General features: G+C 44.0%; 1 long non-coding RNA gene across 2 annotated transcripts; it reads right to left on the reverse strand.

Annotated features, from left to right (window-relative positions):
* Positions 1–725: 725 nt before the first annotated feature.
* LOC144225875 (uncharacterized) lies at positions 726–15,240 on the reverse strand. Of its 2 annotated transcripts, none has more exons than XR_013333452.1 (4): positions 14,944–15,240; positions 4,255–4,322; positions 3,124–3,253; positions 726–1,287 (listed from the first exon to the last, which is right to left on the reverse strand). It is a non-coding gene; the product is annotated as an uncharacterized LOC144225875 (long non-coding RNA). The 2 variants fall into 2 exon arrangements; XR_013333451.1 differs by having other exon boundaries at positions 4,135–4,322.
* Between the last annotated feature and the right edge of the window lie 26 nt (positions 15,241–15,266).

Raw genomic sequence — 15,266 nt, forward strand, 5'->3', positions numbered from 1 at the left:
GTCTCCCTCTTTCTCTGATCCTTCCCTGCTCACACTGTGTCTCTCTCTCTCAGAAATAAATAAAACATTTAAAAAATTTGTTAATAAATTAAAAAAAAAAACTCATAAATAACAGAGAACAGCTTGGTGGTTGACAGAGGCAGGGAATGGGGGTGGAAAAAATGGGTCTGCAGGTGATCAAAAGGTACAAACTTCCAGTTCTAAGATAAACAAGTCCTGGGGATGGGATGTACAGCATGGTGACTATAGTTAACACTGTTTTGTATATTTGGAAGCTGCCAATAGAGTCGATCTTATAAGTTCTCATCACAAGAGAGGCACCTGGGTGACTCAGTTGCTTAAGCAACTGACTCTTAATTTTGGCTCACTCAGGTCATGATCTCACAGTTTGTGGGATTGAACCCCACATTGGGCTCTGCAGTGACACCATGGAGCCTGCTTGGGATTCTGTCTCTCTCTCGCTCCCTCTCAGTTCCTCCCTTGCCTGCATTCTCTCTCTTTCTCTCTCTCTCTCAATATAAATTTTTTAAAAAGTTCTCATCACAAGAAAAAAATTTCTAACTATGTGTGGTGATGAACTAGTACCGTCATCATGATCATTTTGCAATACATACATGTTTCAAATCACTGTGTTGTTCGTCTAAAACTAATACAATATTATACACCAATTATATCAACAAAAGAATTTTTATGTTATAAAAAATTCTCAAGACACAAGACAGATAGATAGACCATAGAATAGACCCAGGTTAGGACCACCTGGGTGGCTCAGTTGGTTAAGCATAGGTCTTCAGCTCAGGTCATGATCTCACGGTTCATGGGTTTGAGCCCTGCTTCGGCCCTGTGCTGACAGCTCAGAGCCTGGAGCCTTGCTTCAGATTCTGTCTCCCTCTCTCTCTGCCCCTCCTCTGCTCATGTTCTGTCTGTCTCTCTCTCAAAAATAAATAAACATTTTTTTTTTAATTTTTTAAAGAGTAGGCGTTAGAAGGCTAGAAAGCAATATTACCAAGGAACGATACAAATCAAATCAGACAACCAAAAGCCCTTATTCCTAAAAACAAAAGAAACTCAGTGCCAAAGGGTTTCAACAAAATATCAGATCTCAGTTCAGCATGAGGTTGCCTCCAGTCCATGGACAGGGTGATACCTCAAGCAGATAAAGACACAGGGATTCCACATGTGCACACTATTACTGACTCAGGTGGTCCAAATAGTGAGGGCTCTACTGAATCTTGGTAAATCTCCACTTCTGTCAATGTCCTCCAGCCAAGACCACCAGGAGCTCACCTGCAATTGAACAAGCAGGGTTTATTTCTTGTTGCTGTTAGGAAGAGCACACACCACAGGGGAACCATGAAGTATCTCAGTAAGAAGGGGTTGGAAATAATTTATTATGAGATATGGGTACATGGTAGATGTTTGGGAGGAGGATTCAAGGAAATGGGGCTTTGCTCTGGACTGAATGCTGTCAGGAAGCAGGGGTAATTCTATAACTGGGCATTTCAACATATGTTATGTATAAGGCAGGAGGAACAAAAGACAGCAAAAGGTGAGATTGGTAAAGAAGCAGCAGTCACTCACATGACTCACATGAGCCAGGACAGGGGATTACTTGGTCATTTTTAGAGGCCTGGACAATGCTCACATTTTTGTTTGTGGTCAAACCTGATTATTGGGTAGGGTCTTGCTTTCTTGACCTTGTCTAATATTGACGTTCTAAAATTGGTCAGGTTCAACAGAACACCAGGGACTAACTGTGAGTGCCAGGCCAGCACCCAGACATCAAGAGCTGTTTTTCTCACAGTCTGATTTAATAAAATGGTATGTAAATAATTGCCCAGTTATTATTGTTAGTAAATTAACTGATTAAGTAAATTTGGAATAAAACTAAAACATCTGTTGTGTGATTCCACTCATGTAAGATACCTAGAATAGTCAAATTAGTAGAGACAAATGGTAGAACAATGATTACTGGAGCTGAAAGGAGGGGAGAATTGGGAATTATTGTTTGATGGAGACAGAGTTTCAATTCTGTAAGATTAAAAAGTTCTGGAGATGGATGGTGGTGATGGGTGCATAACAACGTGAATGCACTTAATGCCCTGAACTGTACACTTAAAAATGGTTAAGATGGTACATTTTGTATTATGTACATTTGGCCACAATTTAAATTTTTTTAATATTTATTTCTGAGATAGACAGAGACAGAGTGTGAGCAGGGGAGGGGCAGAGAGAAAGGGAGACACACACTCAGAAGCAGGCTCCAGTCTCTGTGGTGTCAGCCCAGAGCCTGATGTGGGGCTAGAACCCACAAACCATGAGATCATGACCGGAGCTGAAGTCGGACGCTTAACTGACTGAGCAGCCCAGGCATCCTGGCCTCAATCTAAAAAATAAAAAATCAGGCCACCTGGGTGGCTCAGTTGGTTAAGTGCCCAGCTTTATTTGGAATCTTCTGTCTAAACCCAAGAAAAGGTACTACTGCAGGGGTTGAAGACATAGACTGCCCTTGAATGTAGCTGGAACAATTCCAAACTGTTACAGTGCAAAAGAGGCTTATGGGTTTGGGCTTGGAGGGGGGTGAGCAGGGCAGGGGGGCTGTGATTGTGATGTTGTAGCTGGGAGTACTCTCAATTAACTTCCGTGTAGAGCATAGTAGTTATGTTCCTTCAAAGATAAGCAATACAAACATGCTTATTTGAAGCACATATGTTTATCATTAAAACTCATCAATAACCTCAGCAATTGTTTAGAACTTAGATCTCAGGAGATATTTTTTCAGGGAGTAGTACTTTATGTGACATTGTTTAGAATTGCCAGCATGGTGATGATTGATAAAAGGCAGACCAACTTATAACTGGTGTGGTTTTAAAATTATCTGTAGGGGTGCCTGGGTGGCTCAGTCAGTTGAGTATCCAACTCTTGATTTTGGCTCAGGTCATGATCTCGCAGTTCATGGGTTCGAGCCCGGCACTGTCAGTGCAAAGTCAGCTTGGGATTCTCTCTCTCCCTTTCTCTCTGACCTGCCCTCTCTCTCTCTCAAAATAAATAAACAATTAAAAAAGAAGAAGAACAAAAGAAAGAAAATGCCCCCTCCATGATCCAAGCTCTATGAAAAGCTACCTTGGATGTGGAAATCCTCAGCCCTGGAGGACCAGGCTAGAAGCGTAGGACATTTTTACCACAAGGTGCTCTCCAAGAAAAGATTTCTGAAGGGAGGTTGTCATCCTTGTAACTAACTGCAAAGACGTATCTACAGAAAAGAATGTAATCAGATTAGCTTCCTCTCATCTCCTCAAGGGATATACCACCTCTGGGATAGAAAATGAGAGTGGGCTTTAGAACAGAGGAAAAGAAGTGCCCCAAATTCAAGGCCACCAGTGTGGTGCAGCCCAAATCAGAGGCTCTGGAGGCTCTAACAGAGAAGAACTGCTTTTCTCCTCAACGAGATGGCCAGGGTGAGCCAGATTCCTGGACCCACTGCTCTCTCCCTCCCAGAGCCACAGCAATAACAGTCTGAGCAATGGTGGCAGAGACCCAGCATTCTGAGGGCCTAAGGGCATTCTAGCTACACCAGAACAGATTTCCCCACCGCTAGAGTACTCTGACCATACAGTGGGGCTCTGGAAGCAAAAACAGCTAGAGAAATCAAGGTGCTTCTGGAGATTCTTCAAGCTTTCCAGGGTCCTGTCCTGTAAACATCTTCACCCAAGAATGATCATGGTGACCAAGTTGTGGACCCATCATGGGAAGAAAGACATTCTTGGGATGGTAAGTAGGTCCCCAACGCAATTAATAGGAACATTAAAAGACACGTAACTTTTTGTGGGGGAGGGGTGGGGATGGGGTGGAATCTAAGCTGTGCCTATTCAGCATGATGTCATCCATTTAGTAGATCAGCATGACATCACGTAGGTCAAGGTTGTTGTGCACTAAGTTGTTGCCCAGAGACTGGATATATCCTGTGGCATCATAAGGTTAGGTATGAACTCCATCTCCTAAAGTTATTCACTCATTGTTGCTCACAGGCTTTCAAGGCTCACTTGCTACAATGATATGCCTCTTTCTCCTGACCCTGAAGATGGCCCTTCCTTCTTCTCAAGCTGAACAATGTATCTACATTTCATATAATACTTTGTGTTTGGCGTAGGGGGACCTCTTCTTTTCTCCTCCATCTTGGTAATCCAAGGATGCATGAAATAGCAGCCCTGTGGTAGCCAGCCTCCAAGATGACCCCCAGTGGTTCTTCCTTACTGGAATTCATGGTCCGGTGTAGTCCTTTCTCACACTGAACAGTGTTGATCTGTGCAACCAACAGGATGCTGCGGAAATAAGAACACGTGACTTCTAAGGCTGGGTCATAAAGGCATTGCACTTCTACCTTTCTATCACTTGGATCACTTACTTGAGGGAAACCAAGCCACCAAGTCAGGAGGACATTACACCAGCCTTGTGGAGAGGCCCACATGGTGAGGAACGAACCAAAGCTCCTTCCAATAGCCATGTGATGAGCCATCTTGGGAGAAGATCCTCCAGCCCCATCAAAGCCTTCATATGATGTGATCCTGAGTGACATCTTGATTCATGATAGACCCTGGGCCAGAACACCCAGCTAAGCTGCTCCAAATCCCTGACCCACAGAGAAATGATGTGAGATAACATCTATTTTTGTTTTAAGCCACTAAGTTTTGGCGTAATTTGTTACTAAAACAGTCCCTCTTGCCAATTAACTACTCCGAAGAAGCCACCTTCTTATAGGCCAATTTTTAACCGGTGTTATTATTTTTTAATTCTCTGTAGACACACCCCTTATTGCCTGCATCCTGGGCAGAAACTTTCATCACATACCCACTGTGTGGCTACATGGAAGCCACCCTGAATTAATTACTCATCAAGAAGCCAACATCATGGGCATTGTGGCTATGAACAATGTAGGATCCCTATTCCCCCCAGACGCGGGTCCCTGGGTGTGGGTTCCAAGCCCAGTGGAGCTCACATCTCTTGCAGACAACTAGTCCTCTCATCTGCTTGCCCCATTTGAAGTCAAGAAATAACAGTGGGACTAGGGAATGAGAGAGTGGGCTGCCCCCTGAAGACTCCCCACCCATACTCTGCCCTAATCTGAATGATTTCCTACCACAACTATGCACTCTCAGGAGTGCAGATGAGACTCTCCCTCATTTCCAGTGATGTAGAAGAATTCTTCCTATTACTTCAGTTTGACTCTTTCTGTGTCTGCAGAGAATTTAAAAACAATAACAGAGGTCAAAAGCACAGACAGGGAACGCCGCTTTGGAAAAGGAAATCACTAGAACCCGGAGTTACAACATTATCATACTATTAGAAAATTCTCTCTAGAGTAGTGGGTGGCAGGGGACTGGAGGGACAAACTTAAGAGTCAGAATGCACTGCAGTGGAGCTGTTTTTGGCCAACAGAATGGTGATGACCTCATTGTTGTTTCCATGATAAATCACCGTATTAGCTGACTTCTGACCGGGCAGACTATATTAGTTATCACAGTATTTCAATATGCCCTGGCCTTTAACTCTCTCTTGGCCAAGATCTTGTTAGGACACCTTTGTTTACAAACACCGTACTATATGTGCCAGGCTCTGTACTGAAAGGAGCAGAATATGCCACCCTCAAAATATGCCTCTTTGGCATAAGGATTATTGAGCTAAAGCCACTTGAAAAACAGCAGGTATAAGAAAGAAATTCTGACATCCCCTTCTTGAAAGCAGGAGCTAAAACTCCCATGTGAAAGATGGTCTCTCATACCAGGAGCAGAGAAATGTTATTATCACCAGAAACAGGGAGCTGAGGCCAAGAGAAATCTGTACAAATAGATTTTGTTAAAATAATTCTTATCTTTAGTCTCGCCATTTATTTTAGTTACTTTTCCACAATTACCTCTCTTTGTTCTACCTACTATATAAACACTTAGGTCTGGCCACTTCTGTGGGTCTTCATTTTCCTGTGGGGGCTCCCATGCACATGTGAGAATCTATATACTTTTCTCTTATTAATCTGTCCTATGTCAATTTAGTTCTGTGGCCCAGCTGGAGACCCTAAGAAGATGGAGGTGAAGTTTTGCCTCCCTAGAGTGCTGTGGTCTTGGTTTATATGTCACAATCCCATGGGACACTACCTTTATCCCCATTTTCTACATGATAAGACTGAGTCTCAGAGAAATCAAGGCCTTTCTTGAGGTCACACAGCCAGTAAGTGGTGGAGCTTGGACTGAAATCTAAGTCTGTTTGAGTTCCAAGCCTACAATGTACAGAGGAATGAGTCACAGATGGCTTCAAAGAAGAAGAGACCCTTGGACTGGTCCTTGAATGATCAGTACAAGTTTATCAGACCCAGGAGGAGTAAAGGAGAGAATACAGTGTTGAGCACATCATGGTTGTAAGATGGGGTTGAAAGGCTAAAACCCAGGATTCAAGGAAAACAGTGGTGAGGACTGCTATAGGCAAAGGCCAGCTCATGAGGGCCCCTAAATACCAGTCTTAGGGACTTGCAACTTACCCCGTGGGGGCTGGGGGACTCCTGGGCAGTCCTAAGCTGGAGAAACTTAGTCAGACCTGGTATTTCAAGACAATCTGGGGACAACATGGAGGTTGAATTGGAGCAGCAGTTCTCAGGATGGGTGTGGATCAGAATCACCCAGCCTGCTTGTAAAACACACCTGGAACCCACACTCAAAGAGTGTGATTCAACAGGGCTGGAGAGAGGCCCAGGGATCTGCATTTTAGCATTTTCCAAGTGATTCTGATGTGAATCATCACTTGAAGAAACACGAATAATCCAGAGGGAGAGAAGCAACAAGGAGACTAATTATGAGGTTGCTGCCAGAGACACGATGAGTCCTGAACTCCAACAGTGGTAAGGAAAATGGAAACAGCCTTACTGCTATGGCAGGATAATGTTTTTATAATGTGACCCTTTGTTTTTCTTTTTTCTGGCAATTCATCCCCCAGCCCCTTTCAAATGGCTAGTCCATGATGTGATCATTGCCCCTCGGGAGTGGGATGTGACAGGACAGAAAACAAGTCTTTCTGGTATGATGTATTGGGCATGTTTCAAATAATACAGGAGATGGGGGTGGGGGCGGTTTTAGGTGAATCAGGATTGGCCATGAGTTTGTGGAAGCTGAAAGATGGCTGCAAGGGATTCACTATAGAAATCTGTCTACATTTGTCCGGTGGTTTTTGTTTGTTTGTTTGTTTGTTTGTTTTTAGTTTTATTTTTAAAATGTTAAGTATTACTGGATTTGGTTTCAAAAAGCACTTAGGGACAAGGAGAGAAATCTCAGACCTAGCTGAAAAGTTCTGAGGAATTCATTAGCAAGAGGAAGTAGGGAGAATTGGCCCAGGAGAAGAGGCTCTGCCTACAGGATACTTCTGTGCCTGGAAGAGAGAAAAACTCATCTGATTCATGTATTTGGGAAGAATACAGTGCATGCTCTGCTTAGCTCTGCCCTTCTTCCTCTTAGGATCTGCCACATCCACTGCCCCTTCAGGGCCTCTGGGAGGGAGGCCCAACCAGCCAATCACTGCCATGACTGCGGGACAGGGAGGTGTCTGCCTTGCTCAGGGGTTCAGTTGCCCACACTAAGCAAATGCTCCACCTTGGCCCTTGTCAGCAATAAGGCAATGTCCCAGCCTTCACCCGCCTCTCCTTTGCTTCATTTTGTAGTATGTTTAGAACCCTAGTCAGGAAGACAGTGCCATCTATTATGGGGGGTCCTCCAGGGACCCCCAAAACGAGGGCTTCTGAGGTCTGGAGAAAAGGGAGTGCAGAAGAGGAGGATGGAGGGAAGTGATGAGAGTACACAGGGGCCAGAGTACAGGGCAGAAAACCCAGGAGCGGAGAGGAACACTGCCCTGGGAAGCAGCAACACCGGTCATAGAGATGGCTCCAAGGCACTTCTAGGCAAGAAAGGACCTTAGCTAACTTCAGCAAGGGTCCCACAGGCAAGAGTAGCCAGCAGCAGGAAGAGAGCTGGGTAGCAGATGTGTGGGTGAGAACAGCTAGGTCTCAGCAGCAACCAGCGGAACCAATGACATCTCCATGAATGTCTGTGTAGACAGATGACATTGAGAACTAGATCCCCCAACAAACACACACACACACACACACACACACACACACACACACACAAGTATTAGATAAGGCTCCAGGACCCTAAATACAACCCCCAGGGAAGGGGTAAAACCCTCAATTAGCTGAGATTAAGTTTCTGCCACTCCAACAAAATGGGAGTTCAAAATAGAAATTAAGTTGAGTTATAAAAAAAACTTTAATTATATTTCTTGCACAGGTGAATTTATGAACAGATTCCTTCTTGCCGGAATGAATGTTTTGAAAGCAGAATCAACAAGACTTGGAGGTCAGATGGATGATGGGATAGTAAGGAGGAGAAAGTCTTTCCTCCCTTTAAGAGATTTATTTCCCAAACACCCCAGGCTACTTCAGGTTCTTCAATACTGTCTGCAAAGTTCTCCTTCCTCCCCCTGGAGGTCTCTTCTCATGGCCCCATAACATAGGTTCAATTGTTCTTACCCACTCAATTAATGATTAGGAACAACAACCAGTTGCTCTAATAAAGCAACCTACTTAAAGATATTTTCTATTTACTACCTAGAAAAAACATGTTGTTAGAATTGTACCATTCAGACTGTACTAGAGTCACTGTTAACAGTGGGGCTTCTAGGGCCTGAAAAAGGTCAGAGGAACACACTTCCCTTCCCAGAGTGCCTCATCTGGACCCCCCTGTTTCATTCTTCCTTTGTGCTTAGGCTCTACCACCCTCATAGAAGGTCCAAATCTCACCCTGGATTTCAGGACTTTTCACACTGGACCCTAGCTCTCATCCTCTCCAACCTGTTCTTCTCCTCTAAACCCCCTCTTCCTCTTGGGGCAAGTGGGGAGAGCCAGCCTCAGGCCGTCCTGCCCAAAGTTCTCAAGTTTAGATGGAGAAGCGTTGAAGGAGAAGGAAGGAGAATTGGCTACCCCCCTCAAAAAGTGCTAAGAAAGTCCTTAGTTAGTCTGAGGCCCAACCACAGGACTCAAGGAGAGGAAGACGCCCTGATCTGCTTTCCTCTGGTGGAGCCACTTCTTCCCAGAAGTGGCCAGGATGAGGGTGGTGAGCTGGGTGAGGTTCAGTAACTGCACTGGGGCTGGCTGAAGCGAAAGCTAGCTTCCCATCTGTGAAAGGCCCATTGGTGCCCAACATCACCTGTGCAGATGGAAATAATGCCAAGGTGGTAATCTACTTTGCACTGCCCTTAGAATTTCTCCAGCCCCCCTCTTCACTCAAGGAATTAGTTAGTTCTGTACTCACCACATTGGGTGAGAGGGAAAGTAAGTCACAAGGTAGAGCTGGCAAACCATCCTGGGTTTTGCATTCCATGCTCAAGCTCTTACAGACCCAAGTGACAAAGCCAGTGGCCTTCAAACTTTTGATTGCTTGAAAGCAGTTTGAAAAATTACACACTCTCTTACATGGGACCTGCAAAATAAATTGTAACACCCAGTGCAAAATGAAAACCTAAGACCCTTACTCAAATCTTAAGAACTTCACGGGGATTGTGGCATCTGGGTGATTCAGTTGGTTAAGCACCTGACTTAAGCCCAAGTCATGATATCGCAGTTTGTGGGTTCAAGCCCCGTGTCAGGCTCTGGGCTGAAAGCTCAGAGCCCAGAGCTGCTTCGGATTCTGTGTCTCCCTCTCTCTCCACCCCTCCCCGACTTGTAGCACTGTCTCTCAAAAATGAATAAACATTTTTTTAAAAGTTTTTCAAGGGAATAAAGAGTATGTTATCATGATGAGCACTGAGTAATGTACAGAATTGTTGAGTCACTATATTGTACACTGAAACTAATACAACATTGTATGTTAACTGTAGTGGAATTAAAAATCTTAGTAATTTTTTTTTTAATTTCAAGAAGACAAAGGCAAGGCATTAAGCCAAGCTCACAGCCCTTCTGAAGGTAGTGCCCTGAGTGGCTAAACAGGCTATGCATCTAGGAAGCTAGCCGTGCTTTCACACATTTTTGAGTTAGCATGTAAAAATATGTATATATAAATACAGTTGCAGATTATGTAGCTCCAGTATAGGTATACTTGATTTAAAAATATTTTCTTCCAGGGCGCCTGGGTGGCTTAGTCGGTTAAGCGGCCGACTTTCGCTTAGGTCATGATCTCGCGGTTCGTGGGTTCGAGCCCCGCATCGGGCTCTGTGCTGACTGCCGGCTCAGAGCCTGGAGCCTGTTTCAGTCTGTGACTCCCTCTCTCTCTAACCCTCCCCTGCTCACGCTGTCTCTCTCTCTCTCTCTCTCCTAGAAATAAATAAAAAATATAAAAAATATATTTTTTTTTCTTCCAGTTCTCAGAGTGGCATAATAAGCTAACTTAATGTATGAGAAATGTTTGTCATGACTGCTCATCACTGTAATGGATAAGTTCACTATGGTACTTGCACACTGTGGACTACCACTCAGCAGTAAGAAAGGATGGGCTATGGATACACACCACAACATGGATGAGTCACAAAATAATTATGCTGAGGGAGAGAACTCAGGCAAAACAGTTCATACTATATGAAATGCAAAATATCCATAGAAACAGCAGATCAGTGGTTGCCCGGGAAGAGAGGATGGATTACAATCAGGTGGAGCCATATGGCTAACATCTCACCAAGAGAACGTGAGTGAAAATGATGTATAGTCATTTCTGGGTATTGCTCATAAAAATATCTCATGCAACCCTCACTCTATCTTCTTCTCTATCCTCTAGTTGAATGGAGAGAACCTAGATGAAGGGACAGCCACAAGATTGGAGGAGACTGGATCCCTGAATAAGTGTATGAAGCAAATCCCCCTTGACTAGCATTGGACTATGATGTGAAAAAGAACTAAACTATTATGGCATTAAATCCCTCACATGTTGGGATGGTTTGTTACAGCAGGTGGCCAACCCTAACTAATACACAGTCCAAAGCAATCTCTACCAGAAGATAGCTGGCCAGTCTTCTCAAAATAAGGTCCTGCCCCGGGGGCTTAGGCTGGTTTCTTGACCAGAGGACTCCGCACTGATAATGGCGAGGCCAGCCGTGGGACGGAGCAGTCCATGTTGCTGGGTCAATTTTGTCATAAACCCGCTGAGAAAATCCCAGAATGGCTAGGGAAGGGGACTGCCTGTTAGTCACAGGTGTCATAGTGTCCACCAGGTAGAAGAGGTTCTTCCATAGTGAGGTCCTTTTGGTGAATGTCCGCCTGAGACACAAATCACTTTATGCTTCGAAGCCACTTTGGGCAGTTTATGCACATTTATCTTTCTCAAAACTTACTGTCACTAACCTTCAGTGTTTCCATTTGAGTCTCTGACCAACAGACCAAACCATTATCCAATGCCCAGGAATCAGTGTGCCTGTACTTCATGGCTTATGGGCACATTTCCCTTTTCTAGGTCCCTTGGGCCCTCTTAGAGGAAGTCCCTTGGGCCCTCTTGGAGGATTACCCCAGTAATCCACTTCTGGCTGAAGCCAGCACACTGTACAGAGCCATCTATAAAGTGGGCTCTAGAGTTTTCTTCCTTAGTCAACTTATCATAAACAATTCCCCATGAGACCATGAATGACAGGAGAGAAATGTAAACAACTCACTCAGACAACCTACTGTACTTGTGCCTTTAGGGCTTGCTTGGACCCAGGCCATGTATGTCACCCCTCTTGGTAATAGAGCGCTGCTGGCTGGGTAGATCAGACAACATGGTAGTTTAGGTCACCTGGTAACCTGGTATGCCATGGTCAGGCAACCAGTCCCACTAGACCCCCGGAGCAAGTCAGGAGCATCTCAAAAGGAGATGCTCTTTGTCAAAGGAGGACATAACTTTGTTCTAAAATCCAATGCCTGAATATAAAGACCAAAGGCAGAACTACTTATTCTGCAACCTGATCCAGTAAAACCTTCTCTCTTTGTATGGTCCCTGCTAAAGTTGACAGCTTTCAAGTGACTCAGTAACATACCTAAATACAGTATATTTTACCACCCAAGTCTAAAAAAGCCCACCAAGTTTTGTACCTCTTTTATTAGTGATAGGGAGTGTGATGTACAGCAACTTGTCCTTAATTTTATAGGGAATATCTCAATATACCCCCAAACCCCTGGATACTGCACTGAGTGGACAGACCACTGTATATTTGTGAAATTTATTATCTGCCTTATAGCACATACATCATGCTTACCATCATCTATGGTATCTCCTACTTCCCATTCTCAAGGCCCATCAGAATGGTGTCATAGTAGATTAACCTGATAGCCAATAGAATAGTGATTTGGTGAAAAATCACTATAAAGTAAGTATGTTCAGAGAATGACATATTACTGAAGCAAAAGAGTAAAGGTTTACTATTGTCCCTGCCAGAGGAACACGAACTATTCCTGAGATTTGGTATAGAAGAAAAAGCGCTTACTAGACTCTACAGTTGTCTATTAGAGGCCAACAACTGCACCCACATGATCCAAGAATGAGCACTCTGAAAAAGTGCCTGCAACTAGAGTCCTTACCAGAATAAGTTTGTCATATGCTCTGTCTTTCTTCAAGACCCCCTATCTTCTCCATCAATAAAGAAAATGCGGCATATACATATATATACACATATGAATGAAATACATATAAAAAGTAAGTATAAAAATACATGCATGTATAAAATATATATATAAAGGAATATTATTCAACCTTAAAAAAGAAAAACAGGGGTGCCTGGGTGGCTCAGTTGGTTAAGCATCCGACTTCGGCTCAGGTCATGAGCTCTCAGTTCATGGGTTCAAGCCCCGCATCAGGCTCTGTGCTGACAGCTCTGAGCCTGGAGCCTGCTTCAGATTCTGTGTCTCCGGGTCTCTCTGCCCTTCTCCTGCTCACGCTGTCGATCTCTCTCTCAAGAATAAATAAACATTAAAAAATTAAAAAGAAAGGAAGGAAGGAAGGAAAGAAAGAAAAACATCCTGGGATGGCTCAATCAATTAAGCGCCCAACTCTTGATTTTGGCTCAGGTCATGATATCATGGTTCCCGAGTTCCAGCCCCAGAGCAGGCTCTGTGTGCTCGCACTTTCTCTCTCTCAATAAATAAACTTAAAAAAGAAGGAGGAGGAGGAGGAAGAGAAGAAAAAAATCCTATCATTTGCAACAACAGAGATGAGCCTGGAGGACATTTTGCCAAGTGAAATAAGCCAATCACAAAAAGACAAATATTGCATGATCTCACTTATATGTGGAGTACTAAAAAAAATGCTGAAATCATGATAACAGAAAGTAGGATAGTGGTTACCAGAGGCTGAGGTGTAGAGAAAAAGAGTTTTTTGTTGTTATTGTTTTTAAGTAGAATGATGGTTGCCAGAGGCTGCTGTGGAAGCGGATAATAAGGAGAAATTACTTAACAAGTACGGAGTTTTAGTTTTGCAAGATGAAGAGAGTTCTGGAGATGGATGGTGTTAATGGCTGCACACAATATGAACATACTCAATACCACTGAACTATATGCTTAAAAATGGCTGAGATTAGGGGGTGCCTGGGTCGCTTAGTTGGTTAAGCATCTGACTTCATCAGGTCATGATCTCACCATTACTGAGTTCGAGCCCCATGTCTGGCTCTGTGCTGACAGCTCAGAGCCCGTGGCATGCTTCAGATTTTGTGTCTCCCTCTCCCTCTACCCCTCCTGCTCACGCGCACTCTCTTTTTTTGTTTTTTTTTAAATGTTTTATTTTTTATTTATTTCTAAGAGAGAGAGAGAGAGAGAGCGTGAGCAGGGGAGGGTCAGAGAGAGAGGGAGTCACAGACTCTGAAACAGGCTCCAGGCTCTGAGCTGGCACTCAGCACAGAGCCCGACGCGGGGCTTGAACCCACGAACCGCGAGATCATGACCTAAGCGAAAGTCGGACACTTAACCGACTAAGCCACCCAGGCGCCCCGCGCACTCTCTTAAAAATAAAATAAAACGTTTAAAAAAAATTTTAATGTCTAAGATCATTAAGTTTTATGTTAGGCATATTTTACCACAATAAAAACAAATAAATGGGAAAAATAGTATCTATCGTCTATTCTGGCCAAACTAAGAGGTCATATTGATGTAGGGGGAATCACCCTGAAATCCTTCAATTCTTTGATGATGGCACTAATCCCTGTAATGAGATAAAGCATTTTTCCATTTTCTTTTTCATTTTTTAGAGAGAGAGAGAGAGAAAGGGAGATGGGTAGAGGGAGAGAGAAAGAGAATCTAAAGCAGGCTCCACATTCAGCTCAGAGCATAAGGCAGGGGCTTGATCCAGACCCTGGGACTGTGACCTGAGCAGAAATCAAGAGTCAAATGCTCAACCAACCTAGTCACCCTGGCCACCTGAGATGAAGTATTTTTCATTTAGGTTCCTGGCACTTCAGGAAAGCTCCAGGGCCATGTAGTACTTCTTCTCAAAATAGGCCCTGCTCCCATTAATTAGGCTAACGTCATAATTCCGCCTCTTTAATGATATCAAGAGCAGCTCTACACATAACCGCTACATAGTTTCACTCGCCCTGGCATGAGAGATTGCACTCAAAATTTTTTCTAAAAATATGCACCATGTGCATGTCTCATAAACTCAAAAAGAAGGGAAAGCTCATTTTAACAATTAAATACATAATTACATTTTTAAATGCTCCTTCGTGTACCACTCTAAAACCTCCCTTGCACATACAACTTTTGCTGCAACACTGCCCTAGTATGTGCCCCAGTCATTTTCATCTCATCACACTGGTTGTAACTGTATACTTAACTATCCAATTTCCCCACCAGACTGGGGCAGGAGCCTGAGCTCTGCTGTCTCAGGCAATGAATGCTGGACTCCCCACTGACCATACTTTGCAAATAAAAGACCCAGACCATTCCCTCTTCCCTTTCACCTCAAACTATCCAGGAGCCCATGAGTTCCGGCTGGCTGATGCTGAGCAGCCCACTTCGCCTTCTGTGGCCTCGATTTTCTCCACTGCAAAATGGGAACGACCATACCTGCCTCCCCGTGTGAGTACAAGGAGTCAGATGGTGGGTGTGAAAGTACTCTAGAAATTATTAATTCACTCATCCATTTAACAGGCAGTTATTACAGGCCCAGGGCCGTGCAGCACGGTTACCACAGCAACTACCCCTTCCCGGCATGGGTCGCATCCCGCGAGTCCATCAGGTTCCCACTCTCACGGAACTTCAGGTGGTGACCTTATTCAAAATG

This window comes from Crocuta crocuta, unplaced genomic scaffold, assembly GCF_008692635.1.
Source record: "Crocuta crocuta isolate KB4526 unplaced genomic scaffold, BGI_CrCroc_1.0 scaffold131, whole genome shotgun sequence".
In the NCBI taxonomy this organism is placed as follows: Eukaryota; Metazoa; Chordata; class Mammalia; order Carnivora; family Hyaenidae; genus Crocuta; species Crocuta crocuta.